Source organism: Bombus flavifrons, chromosome 14 (genome assembly GCF_040668555.2).
Source record: "Bombus flavifrons isolate JBK064 chromosome 14, iyBomFlav1_principal, whole genome shotgun sequence".
Taxonomy (NCBI): domain Eukaryota; kingdom Metazoa; phylum Arthropoda; class Insecta; order Hymenoptera; family Apidae; genus Bombus; species Bombus flavifrons.
In genome coordinates this window covers 8090837-8102932 of record NC_138455.1, presented here as the reverse complement: position 1 = coordinate 8102932, position 12096 = coordinate 8090837, and the positions used below count along the sequence as shown (strand labels likewise).

Sequence of the window (12096 nt, the reverse complement as noted above, 5' to 3'; positions counted from 1 at the left end):
TTTACGAGCGTGGCGTACGTCTTTGATGCAAATCTTGCTTGACGTTGTCGACGTCTCGTCCATGAATATTCCCGTTTCTGTTTCGTAACGGATCTGAAAAATCTGACGTTAACGCTTCAACTACGAACGAATAAGCTATAAAATATGTATGAAAAAAACTAAGGTGCAACGTGTGGGAGAAAGCTTCTACTTTAGGAAAATCCGACCGAACCTTTGAAAATGCGTCGCTCCAAAATGAATGAAATTTCGGCGAAAAATTACAAATCATTCAGTTTGATTAATCTGGTGTTTCTAACATTAAGCGGAACCCTGTTTATGATGGTACGCGTGTTTTGGAAAGTTTTGGCGGCTACCACATTAGGAACCGGGCAATTTAGACATCGTAAAATCGTAGAATCTAAGTGGAAAGAATGTTAACGAAAAGAGTATTGAAGAAATCCTTGGAATTCTTTTATATAATCAGAGTGGCGGGAAACAATAAAATTGCAAATGACACGTTGAATTAATGCGACGTTGGTTCTTAATGAGTCAATTTGTGAATTGCAATTTTATAAATTAAGATTGAGATAAACGGAGTATTTGTGATTTTTGATAAATAGGTGACGCTTGCTCGTGGGCGTTTGAAACGATTAATTCAACGAGCGAAAGGATTTCCTTTTCGATTCGTGTTTCGTTTGTTCCACGTTGCGTTCGATGATTGTTACAACGCGTATATGTAAATTTACGCGAGTAAAACACACGCGTGTAATATTGGAAAGAGAATGAGAGGTAGAACGATGAGGAGAAGAGGAAAAAAAGCGAGTCGAAACCAGAGAATACGGATTGTAGTTTTCTGTCAGACTGTAATGGAATATCGCCGCGCTCTCTATGAATAGTTATGGCTCCTTACGCATAAATTAGACCGTAGGAATTAATAGCTAATTCAACAGCTTTTCAATTATCGTCGAAGCGAGAATTCAGTAATACCTGCCTTATAAATATAGATAAGAAACGTTGTTGTAATTTTATCGAGAATGTAAGTCTCATTACTTATTAGTTTTTCTCTTTTCCCCTTTTTTCTCATCTACTAATCGTCTAATAGTGTTTTTACCATAAATTTTCATAATCGTACAGGAATCCAATTTTCCCAATTCCACTCTGCTTTACGATATTTCTAATGTCGTTTTAATTCTCTAAATTTGTCTAATTTAGTAAGTAGGTAGTCGGTGATTCTTTACAGTACTTAAATTCTTATTTCAGAAGCTGATACATTACGTTGCGAATTTTTTAATAAATTTTCTGATTATCGGCACTTGAATTTCTTTATTCGTTGCATTAATTTTCCGTTTGGTTACTGCCGTTTTACTTATATCATAATCAATCTTTCGTAATTTGAAATATCAAATTCACTATCACGGACATAATTCAACCTCGTTTTCTTCTACGTTCCCTTCTAACTCGATAGTAAGGCGTTCACATCAAACCCTTTTATTCTCGCTTACAGATTATGTTGCTTCAGTTTCTCTAAAAAGAACGAACAACATTCCGTATAGATTATTCAAAACGCTGACCTTCAAACGCAAAACAAAATAAGTAAAAAAAAGTCATTATCCATGCATCGTTTTCCTTAAACGAACGTGTGCAACCTGCTTTCGATTACGGTATATGTCCCTGCAATTTGTCCAGAATAATAAAAAACCACTCCGTGCAAATTACTGAAAACTCTAATTTTCGAAGACACTACGAAAAAAGAAATCATTCTCCGCAGAATTGTTGTTTTTCTTTCTTCTTTTTTTTTTTTTTTTTTACGAAAGAACGTCCATTCCGACTTTGAATCGTATATCGTGTTCTTGCAAATTAAAAATTAAAAGAACCCAGGCAAATTACTGAAAACGTCAATCTTCAAAGAGAAAAATAAAAACAGTCGCTCTTCATACGTTGTTTTCTTAAAAAGACCGTCCACGGCCGATGTTGTAGCGTATCGTGGCGATCTTCGAACGGAGTTGGAAAAGGAGAAACGAGACAGAAAGAGGCCGAGATCGGAGCACCATCCGTAATTTCAGATAGAGTCGGTGCCGGGTGTTATTAAACCCGATAGGCCAGCGAATGTTTCTCCCTCGCGGGTGTTCCCCGACTTCAATTTAAATCGGTGACTTTGCTCTTCTGCCTCCCTCCGCCGTGGCCGGTTTCCTCTCCTTTTCCAGCAGACGTGCGTGGCTCGCGCATATTTCTGTCCTTCGAGGCAAGAATCCCTTCGGGATCCTTTCGGCCAACGAACGAAATGGAAAGCAGCGAAACAAGATCTACAGCCTATGCGATTCTTCTCTGGTTATTAAGCAACGATAATTATCAAATTGAATCGTCGATCCATTTGGTCAAGCCTCTTTCGTTCTTCTTTTTCCAGGCCAATGTGTTTCTTCCTTTTCTGGTAGCTCGTTCGACAAACCAATATCCGACCCGTCTGTACTTTGAATCGGGCAATGTATCTCAGAGACGAAGGTGTCGCGAGGAATTTACTAGAAAGTAAAAAGGTTTGTCGTGCGTCGTTGTGGCAACATTGAAGTCAAATTACGCGTGGGGTAATGATACACGGGGAATAAAAAATCGTTAGCAATTTGGATCTCGTATGTCAGTGAGATTGGAATGTCGGTTTATCACCGCTCGATACGAAACGCAGAATTCTGCATGCAACTTTGTCAAACGTGTATCAATAACGCCATTGCGAGCCCGTGGTACTACTTACGGTTTAATTAAGATCGCTCGAGATAAATCTAGACTGGGTCAGTTACACGTGAATTAATGATTTCCATCGATCACGTGCCACTAACCGATTAATAACAGAACGTTGGTAATCGGCCAGCTATCGGTTTAAATATTCCTAATTCGCGTTATAGCCAATAGGTTGAATTTTTACATACGTCGAACCAATAAACCGATATTTTTCATAGATCGAACCACTGGACTAAATTTTTCCGTAGATTGAACCAGTAGACTGAATATTTCCAGGGATCGAATCATTCGGTTCAAGTACATCGAGATGAACCATCAGCCTCGTTCTTTTTCGAGGCACGTCGAGTGTGTATCTTTTTTTTCATAACATACGATACTGTACAATATTCGCAATTTTTTGTCAAATAAAGGAAGAGTTACATCATGTGCAAAATCTTTAACAAAACCCAGAACGATTTCTATTGCAATTTACATAAGCGCTCCACAATCCTATAATCGTACAATTAAGTGAAAGAGTATTTGCATTGCTTAGAAAATTTTTATAGAGACTCAGAAGAATTTGTGTTATAATTCAAGTAAAAGTTTCGCAATATACATGAATTCGTTAAAATAATGATTTTTCCATTGTAAAACATGCTACTAAAAAAAAAAAAATTAATTATCTTGTAGCTTCTACGTACGTATCATGCTTGAATTATAATAAAATTTGTTCCACGAGATCTCCAGGTTTGTTCAAAATTTAGAAAAACTTCAAAAACTTTCCTGGTACAATCATGATGCAGTATACAATCCCATTACGAGTTCAACTTCGTACGATATACATGATACACACTCATAAACCGTTTCCATAAATATTTCGCTACTTTTGCAAGCAACTGTACCTTCAACCATCTCTGTATAATTCGTTTCTTTCCGCGATTCGTAACAGAAATCATGTCGGACGATGTCTAATTACGCGAAGAGGAGGAGCGTGTCGCGTCGCATCCGAGATCGTTTGTCACGATGATCCCTCCGACAAGTCAATGCCGCGTTCTGGAGTCAAAGAAATCATTCATCACCTCGTGGCATGGCGACTCGAGGCGGTTTGCTGCTCGCGTGCTTCTCCCTGTCAGTCGATCCTCGAACGACGACAGGATGCTCGGCTCCCTCGAAATCCACCACTCGACTCGAGACCTTCCGGTGAACACCCGGAATACCACCTCTGTAGGGGAGAGATGATAGGACAGACTCGAAGAAGTCGAGCCCTCGTGCGGTCGGCTCTTCGCACGATTTTACACCGCGCAATTAAGCCGGCTGATAAGAGCCGATAACGGCCTCGGTTCTCATTCCCTACGTTCAGACTCGAGCGTTCCTGGGTCTCTGGGTTTCCAACACTAATTCTGGTCGGGGGAAGTTGCTCGAAGTCGATAGATAACGGGGACAATTTAGGCAGTTTTTGTCGCGGCATTCCTGAAACAGATGTTAATGGTCAGCCACGGTGTTCGGTTACGAATTAATCTGCCATTGGGAAATTAAGAAAGGTTTTTTATTATAGTTAGGACGGTTTGAAGGTTCAAGAGGCTGAGTTAATAGATTTGTTTGTATTGCTGGATTCGTGGAATAGATGTCAATGGTCAGACTAGTGTATTTCGTTACGACTTAACAGGGCATTGGGAAATTGGAAAATTGTGAGATCGTAGATGATGATAGATTATTGTATCATATTAGGTGATAGATACCGAGGACATTTCAGGCAGCTTGTGTCGCGGGATTCTCGAAACAGACGTCAGTGATCAGTCGTTGTGTCTGCTTATGAATTAATCTGGCAGTGGGAAATTAGAAACGGTTTTATTGTAATCGAAGTGTTTTAGGTTTAGGAGAGGTTTAGGCTGAGTTAGTAGAGTTCATTGTTCATTTATTGGTAACATGACGTTGGAATAGTAAGCGCGATGGATGAAATAAAATACATAATGAAAATTACTGCAGCGTTTGATAAATGTCATCTTAGATACAATTTCGTGCGAAGAAAGCGAAGAAACGAAGTTAAAGTAGCGTAGATGAATATACTCGATGTGTGTCCTTGCTTTCCTTCTCGTGTCCATAATTCCTTTGCGTAAAATGGAAAAAAAGCAGGTCGAGATTTGCCAACATTTTCTGCATATTAACGTTCCTTTTCAACTATATATTGGTATATTGTAACAAAAGCTGATCTTTATACTCTATTTTCTCGCTGTTGGAACATGGCAATGTCGCAGCCTTGTTGCAACATGTGCGATTACTATTAAAATTTCCAAACTTGTTTATACACTTGGACATAATCGCAGCATTTTGGCTGCATACACGAGGATAAGCCCCCATCACACTTATCAGCCAAACCTAATGAATTCAACTACATCAACATAAATTAGAATATCTATCACAGTACGTTTTAACATTTTTTTCTTTACAACTTTCAGAGTTGTTCAGAGTTTTCAACTTTTTTTATTTTCACTGTCAGACATTTTGGTCGTGCCTTTGTATGTATCGACAAAATCAAACATTGGACGATACCATAAATCCAATTATGTTCATGGAGATGCACCATCCACGATTAGTTCCTATTATACTAGCGAATTAAGAATCAAGAGGTGAAGAACCACGAGTTTCTCTTGGACCTCTCCAAAAAAAAGGAATCTCCATAAGACAAAGAAATTTTCTTTCCGAACGACAACCGAGAGAAATGGAGGAGGCGACAGAAAACAGTCTTCCTACACTGACGAAGTGAGAGATCGAAAACTGTAAGCCGAATCTGGTTTCAATCTGTTCGAGAAAGCTGCGCGAAAGGTTTAAGAATTTTCTTCCTGGACAGCGGCAGAGAAAAATGGAGGAAGTGACAACGAAACAGGAAACGAGCACAGAAGAGGACAGCACCGGGGCCGATGACGGTGTGCGACCGGTTCTCCGGATCGCGTTTTCATCAGCAAGCTCGTGTCGCACGGGTTCGACCGTTATTCAGGAATTAATTCATAATTAGAGCGGCCCACCTATGGGCAGCCTAACCCACATTCCAGTCGCCAGCTGTCCCCGCCAGCACAGCCTCGTTTCCAGCTTTTCTTTTCCTTTCTTCTCTTTTTCCCTCCTTGACTTCTTCCTCCCTCTCCCCCTCCCACCCTAGCGCATTTCTGCCTTGCCACGTCTCCTCTCGTGTCTGGCTCACCTACACAACTTATTTTGCATGGCTTCAGTCGCGTTACCTGCGAACGCACACCGCGTTCCAGCGCTGCTCTCCTCCGGAGAACTGGTCCCAAGTGGATCAGCTGATTGCCGCTGTTCTCCGCCATCCGACGTCAGCTTTTCTCCGCAACGGGGACCTCGACCAGGTCCTTGCATTGTTCCTAAGCGGATTTTCTTCCAGATCTCGAGACTTTATACGTCGACTCTGGTTTATTTTCTTCTACTTCTTAGGTTAGCTTCGCTGTGTTGCTCCTTTTTTTTTTTTTTTTTTTTTGTAATTGACCGATTCTTATGGACGAGTATTAACGTTACAAATATTAGGATTTCTTCTTGGTGTTTTCTTAGATTTCGAAGGGAACAGCGACGCGATGTTGTTGCGATCTTATCAGATCGTCAGTATGTGGTTTGACAGGTTACATGAAACTTCGTCATCTTCGTGTTGTCTCTTGAAGTAGATACAGTCTCTTACCAGATATAGTAGATACCTAGAAGTAAGTATTGTTTCTTTTTGTCGGTATATCGAGTACTTCTTCGGGTGTAGCAAATTTTTCACAGAACAATTTTAGATCCAGCTTCCTTTCAGAGCATCCTACATTCTCCGGCTACTTCTTCGATAGCGTTTGACCGGTACAATCATATAGAATCGATAACGATGTAATGTAGAAGATTGGAAAAGAAGCTGTTAGAACGCCAAAAAGTCTGTATGATTGTAACGAATTGTTTGTACGAATGCAAAAGCTAGAATCAGCGAAAGAAATAATTTTTGATCGATGATTGTTCAGTCTCTAATGGTCCATAGAATTGAGAAAAATTCTATGTAGAAAATCGGAGAACGAATTTCTTAACACATCAAAATTTCTATATGGCTGTAATGAATTGTCTATGCGAATTCCAAAGTCAAAGACAACAATAGATTTATTTCCCTATCGTAAGATAATAATTTTAGTTAATAATCGCTGATTGTCTAACAGTCTATAGAATCGACAAAATCCTTACGCGAAATATCAGGAAAGAATCTCTTATTACTTTCTTCGTTAAGACACCAAAAAGATGTTTCTATCGTTCTAATGAACGAGAGGGACGTTTCGCAAGGAACGCGTGGGAGGTTGGAGGTCTCGGAGGAGGATTAGAAAGTCGATTTCGCGGATCCAAATTCGTGGCGCTCGATCGAAGCCGGGACAAGAATTCGTATAGGGGGTCTTTGCACCCGGAGGATTCCAGCGGCGTCATTTATGGAACGGACAAGACACGCCATTAGATTTATGATTATGCAGCACGAGGCATATATTTATGAAAGTCACCAACACACGCTTCTGGCCAGATGTGACGTTAATCGGATTGCTCGGAAGAGACCGCCGCAGGACCCACTCGACTTCGATATTTGGTTCACCTGGTTTCACCAGCTTGACACTTTACCTTATGTATACTTAGCACACTCGATTAAAACTCTTATCTCGTACTATAATCTCTGATATTTTTCTACTGAAAAGAGAAAAGAGGAAACGAGTATAGCGGTCGTCGGTTAGGTAATAACACGGTAAAGTTACTTGGACATTTTTTAATATATCTCTGCTGTTCAGCGTAGAAAATTCACCTTTCAATGTACAATTATTTGTACTATCATGTTGCAATTAACGAGCTTGTAGAAGCAGAACCATTTGCTGTTGACAAGTTGATCGTTGATCGCGTAGAACTTCTGTTTATGGAAAGGCGGAGGTATCTATCCATGAAATTCGAATATCCGGTAAAATTTCCAAAACCGGTACGATGTAATCTTTCACACAATAACCATACAGTTAACGTGTATCAACTTCAATCTAGAATCATAACGCGCGTTTATACTAAATCTCAAGCCTGTTAACTCTCCCATGACTTACGACACTATCAGAAAGTAGGATTACAAATGACAAGATGGAGAGAATTCAGAAAAATTGAATTCGTTTCTCACTCGCCATTCTCGCTCGGCATAAAAACGAAATCGCCCTGAGGCACTCGTGCGATAATCAGGAAATCCAACGCGTGTAATGGAAGCTTGGAACGCTGTCTCCGATTAGTTTTCGACCATTTAAACGGATAACAAAGCAGGCGAACTGATAAAACAGACATAGAAATTTAGCGGTGACGGCGGACAAATCGCGGCAGTAAAACGTCCTCGTTTATATACATAAAGGAAAGAAAAGCGACAGGCTGGCCGCGTGTTATCGATCGAATAGTCCGACTTCTCCAACGACTGTTCAGTTCCAGTTTTCTTGAAACGGACTTTTTGGTCGCGGTGCATGGCGGATCGTAAAACGCGAGATACGCGATACGAGCTTGGAACGCGCTATATCGCGCGTGTACCTGCGCTAACGGCGACGATAGCGCGCAGAGACACTGCAACGGAAGAATGCAAGTGGCAAGTAGGTCAGCTGGATTCTCTGTTGCACGATCCGGCCTTTTATCTCCGCGAAATCGGCCGATTTCTTCGCGCGGAACGACCCGAGGGATTTTTCTCATCCGAGCAAATGTTAAACCTCGTTCGCTTCCTTGTTTCTGTGAAACCTAACCATGTGTTCGATCATTCGACGCTGGCTTTTAGTATGAAAGAGAATTTCGTGGGAGAATATTTCGGCTGTACCTGCTTACTTTCCCGAGAAGGATTTTTCATATTCGCGCTCGTGAGAAAGTGGAGCGGGCCGAGTGCGAAATTTATTAGGTTTATTAGGAAGCTCCAGTTTATTAAGATTTCTCTTTAGTTTCCCTCTCGATGCACGAAATTCGAACACTGCGTATAGTCCGTTGTAAACCTTTGTTCAAGCACAGAAAAATATTATCACGCGAAGAATATAATCAGGCGATGTCACGACTGACGTACTAGTTCCACGATTCTGCAATTCATCTGTCAAAGTTGCGAAAACTGTTTTTATTACAACCCAGCTTTACATCAGCGATACTATATCGATCGCCAATATTGGTCACCGATAATCTTCTATTCTTCCACATTACGACGATCAATATATCAAACATTTGGTACCAAAGTATTTCGTTATATTTATCCCAAAGAATTTCGTCAAGCTCCAACTATTTCATACGTTGATATATATTTATAGAGAAGTATCTCTCTACGCTGATACAAACAGGTTCAATATTCTATTGGGCTGGCAACTAAGTGATTGCGGATTTTGTCATTAGGTGGTATTGACAAAATCAGCAATCACTTAGTTGCCAACCCAATATACAAACAGGTCCAACAAGCTTCAACTTTTCGGTTTCTAATTTTTATCTAAGAAAACTGCCGATATGGAATAATAGCGTTACGAATACGTATCTGACTATCATGAAATGTTAAAGTCAAATTTATATGGCGGCAGAAAATCAAGACGGTACGGTCTTTATTGATCATTCTGATTGCATAAAAAGATAGTAATTAGAAATAACGCGACGACGGTATTACTACAGAAGAATGATATTAAAACAAAATTCGAGACGATGAAAAATGATAGTCTTTAAGGATCGGCGATGCTTAGGTTCGAGGATCAAGGTACATACATACAGATACGCACATACATACAGATACATACAGATACAAGGTACAGATACGCACATGCAGGTTGTATCGATTTGAGTGAAAACTTGCGACTCGATCCTTTTTATAAAATATCTCGGCGCAGTTTCTAAGTGCACGATGTAACACGAATTTAATTGGGCGATCGAATGACGCTTAATCGGCAGGAAATTATTCGGCGAAAAATCGAAAAAAATGAGGCGTGTAGGCGTTTGAAGTGGTGGGGAGTCGATGGGGGCGATGACTTTTCCGCGTCAGCAGTAATCGGTCTCGCGTACGACGTAACGAAATAATCAGGGATCGATTGCCGTGCAAGCAATTAATTTCCGGTCCCCTCGTCGAACTCTCCGGTTTCTCGCGTACCGTTGCGGAATACCGACGAAAGGAAAGGAAAGGAAAGAAAGGAAAAGAAACGCCGCGTGAACATGGACACGAAACGATATCGCGTGCGAGCAGCGTCACGTTCGGGCCGGAGATCCGATTAAAAAACCCTGTGACGATAAAAATTATCCGCGCGACGCGACGCCTCTTTTCGAACCTCGTCGATCGACCAGATTATTCTGTTTGGATTAACTCCAATGTTTTTATAAGCCGTGTACCGTTACTCATGCGCGTCACTGACGTAATAGTATCAATGATGTAGTTCCTGTGTTCAATCCTGTAAACCATTCAATTACAATCTTTATGTGATTGCCATATCGTGGATAATTATTTATTGAATGGAAATCTCGAAGGAAGTTTGGGAGAATTTTTATCAGAACTCGTGTGGCAGCTTCTATATTTTAAAACAGATTTATTACATCGGAGGGGAATAACATTATGAAGAATATCTTCGTGGAAATTCTGGACGACCTTTATCGTAATCGACGGAGAGAATTCGCAGTTGCTTGATCAATCTGATCGAATGAAAAAAAGAGTCACGTAATTATGATTGACGTAGATTGTACAAGCTCTAGAATCTTAAAAGATTTATGTATCAAAGTCAAAAGGTTCAGAACGATTTTTATCAACATCCAAATAGAAGTTTTGCCTCGTACGAGCGCACAATTTCTATTAAAATTTACATAAAATCTTCACAATTTCGAGACCAATCTGTCGAACGAAAGAACAGTCGCAACATCTACAAGATCCTCACAAAATCTCACGACGATGTCATATCGTGGTTCACGCACAAGTCTTGCAATCTCAAATCGATCTACGAGGCGAAAGAATAGTCACAACAGTCTGCAAGATCTTCGCGAGATCTAACGTTTTCGTACCATAATTTACACGAAAGTTCTCTAAATCGCAAACCAGTCTACCAAACGAAAGAAGACTCGCAGCATCTACAAAATCTTCGCAAGCTCTCGCAGTGACCTCTGTCGTAAATTACACAGAAGCTTCCCAATTCGCAGATCGCTCGATCGAACGAAAGAAACAATCGTCCTCGACCAAACACCGCGCACGGAACCGTCCAAGGAAACGTGATATCTGCGCCAAAATCGGCGCGGTGCCACGAGGGTGTCCTCGCGGCAAGAAATGGAAATTCTCCCAGTCCAAAAAAAAGAAGAAGGAAAAGAGAAGCTTGGAAAGGGAGAAGAGGCGAGTGCACGGCGCTTTCTTTGCCTGGGCCCAAGAGCCAGAACGACCTATTCGTCTCCTTATTGAGACGATCCGATGAGGACCGGCGATTGGAGGCGCTCGGGCCCTCGCGTGTTCCTCTTAAATATCCGAACAACTTTTTCCACCAAACGGCGGCCCGGGACAATTTACGACGAAAGCCGGTCAATCCGCGCTACATTTTGAATTTCAAATCGCAGCCACCGCACCGAGAGAACCGCCACACTTTTTCCCAACCGATCTGTTCGCGCTTGAAAACGGCGAAATCTGAAGACGCCCGCGTGAAAAGTGGGGGCGGTGTGCAGGCGAGCGCGCGCCTGCACCAGCCTCTCTCTAAATTTAAATTTACGATTTCTCCCGGCCGCCGCTTGTCTCCGCGGATGGTGCTTCTTCATTTCGCTTCGTGAATCCTCGTCTGATCTCTTCCCGAAAGCGGACGGCCGTTCCAACGTCTCCGGAAATCGTAGCTCGTGTTTGAGAGAGGGAAACTTCCCGCTTCCTGTAATGGTAGATCCTTTAGGCGTGAACGGGTTCTTCGGTGTCGAAGACTACTTCCGTTGTTCGCGTTCCCTTGCCGGTTTAGGTTACTTGCCAGCGAATCGTGAAATTATGCATAAAAGTCGGCCGAATGGAATATTCTGCTGAAGTATAAAAACGTATTTTGATTCTCCGGTGTAGAAAGCTGTGTATTCGTCTCTGTTCCTCGCGCTTTCTTCGATATTTAAGTTATTGGGCAGCAAATAGCGAAATGGGGCGTAAAAGTGGATTACGCGGAGCATTGTCGTTTCGTTAGAGCGCGAAAATATATTTGAATAATAGAAATTTTACAAATTATTTTAAATTATAAATTATGGTCGTAAACAAATTGCTACGGTTTAAAAAACAGCTGGTTATTATATTGTAAATACTTTTATTTCTTTAAGTTTCGCAAATGTTATAGAATCTAGGTGGAAGAAGACAGAAATATTAAAACAAGTCCTTGAAATTTTCTCTTGGAACTTGAATATGGAAAACTACGAATCAATAGCGTAGATTGGAAAAAGTAGCAGATG

General features: G+C 41.1%; 1 protein-coding gene across 5 annotated transcripts in view; it reads left to right on the top strand.

The window, feature by feature from the left end:
• Positions 1-12096, top strand: part of LOC138186964 (zinc finger protein castor homolog 1) — a 162608-nt gene that overhangs the window by 47999 nt on the left and 102513 nt on the right. Inside the window, exon 2 of one of the 5 annotated variants that reach the window (XM_069127323.1) lies at positions 2384-2510. The exons of the other annotated variants lie outside the window; for them this stretch is intronic. The gene's annotated coding sequence lies outside the window, so the exon portion shown is untranslated. The remainder of the gene's footprint in view (positions 1-2383; positions 2511-12096) is intronic. 5 annotated transcript variants of the gene reach the window in all.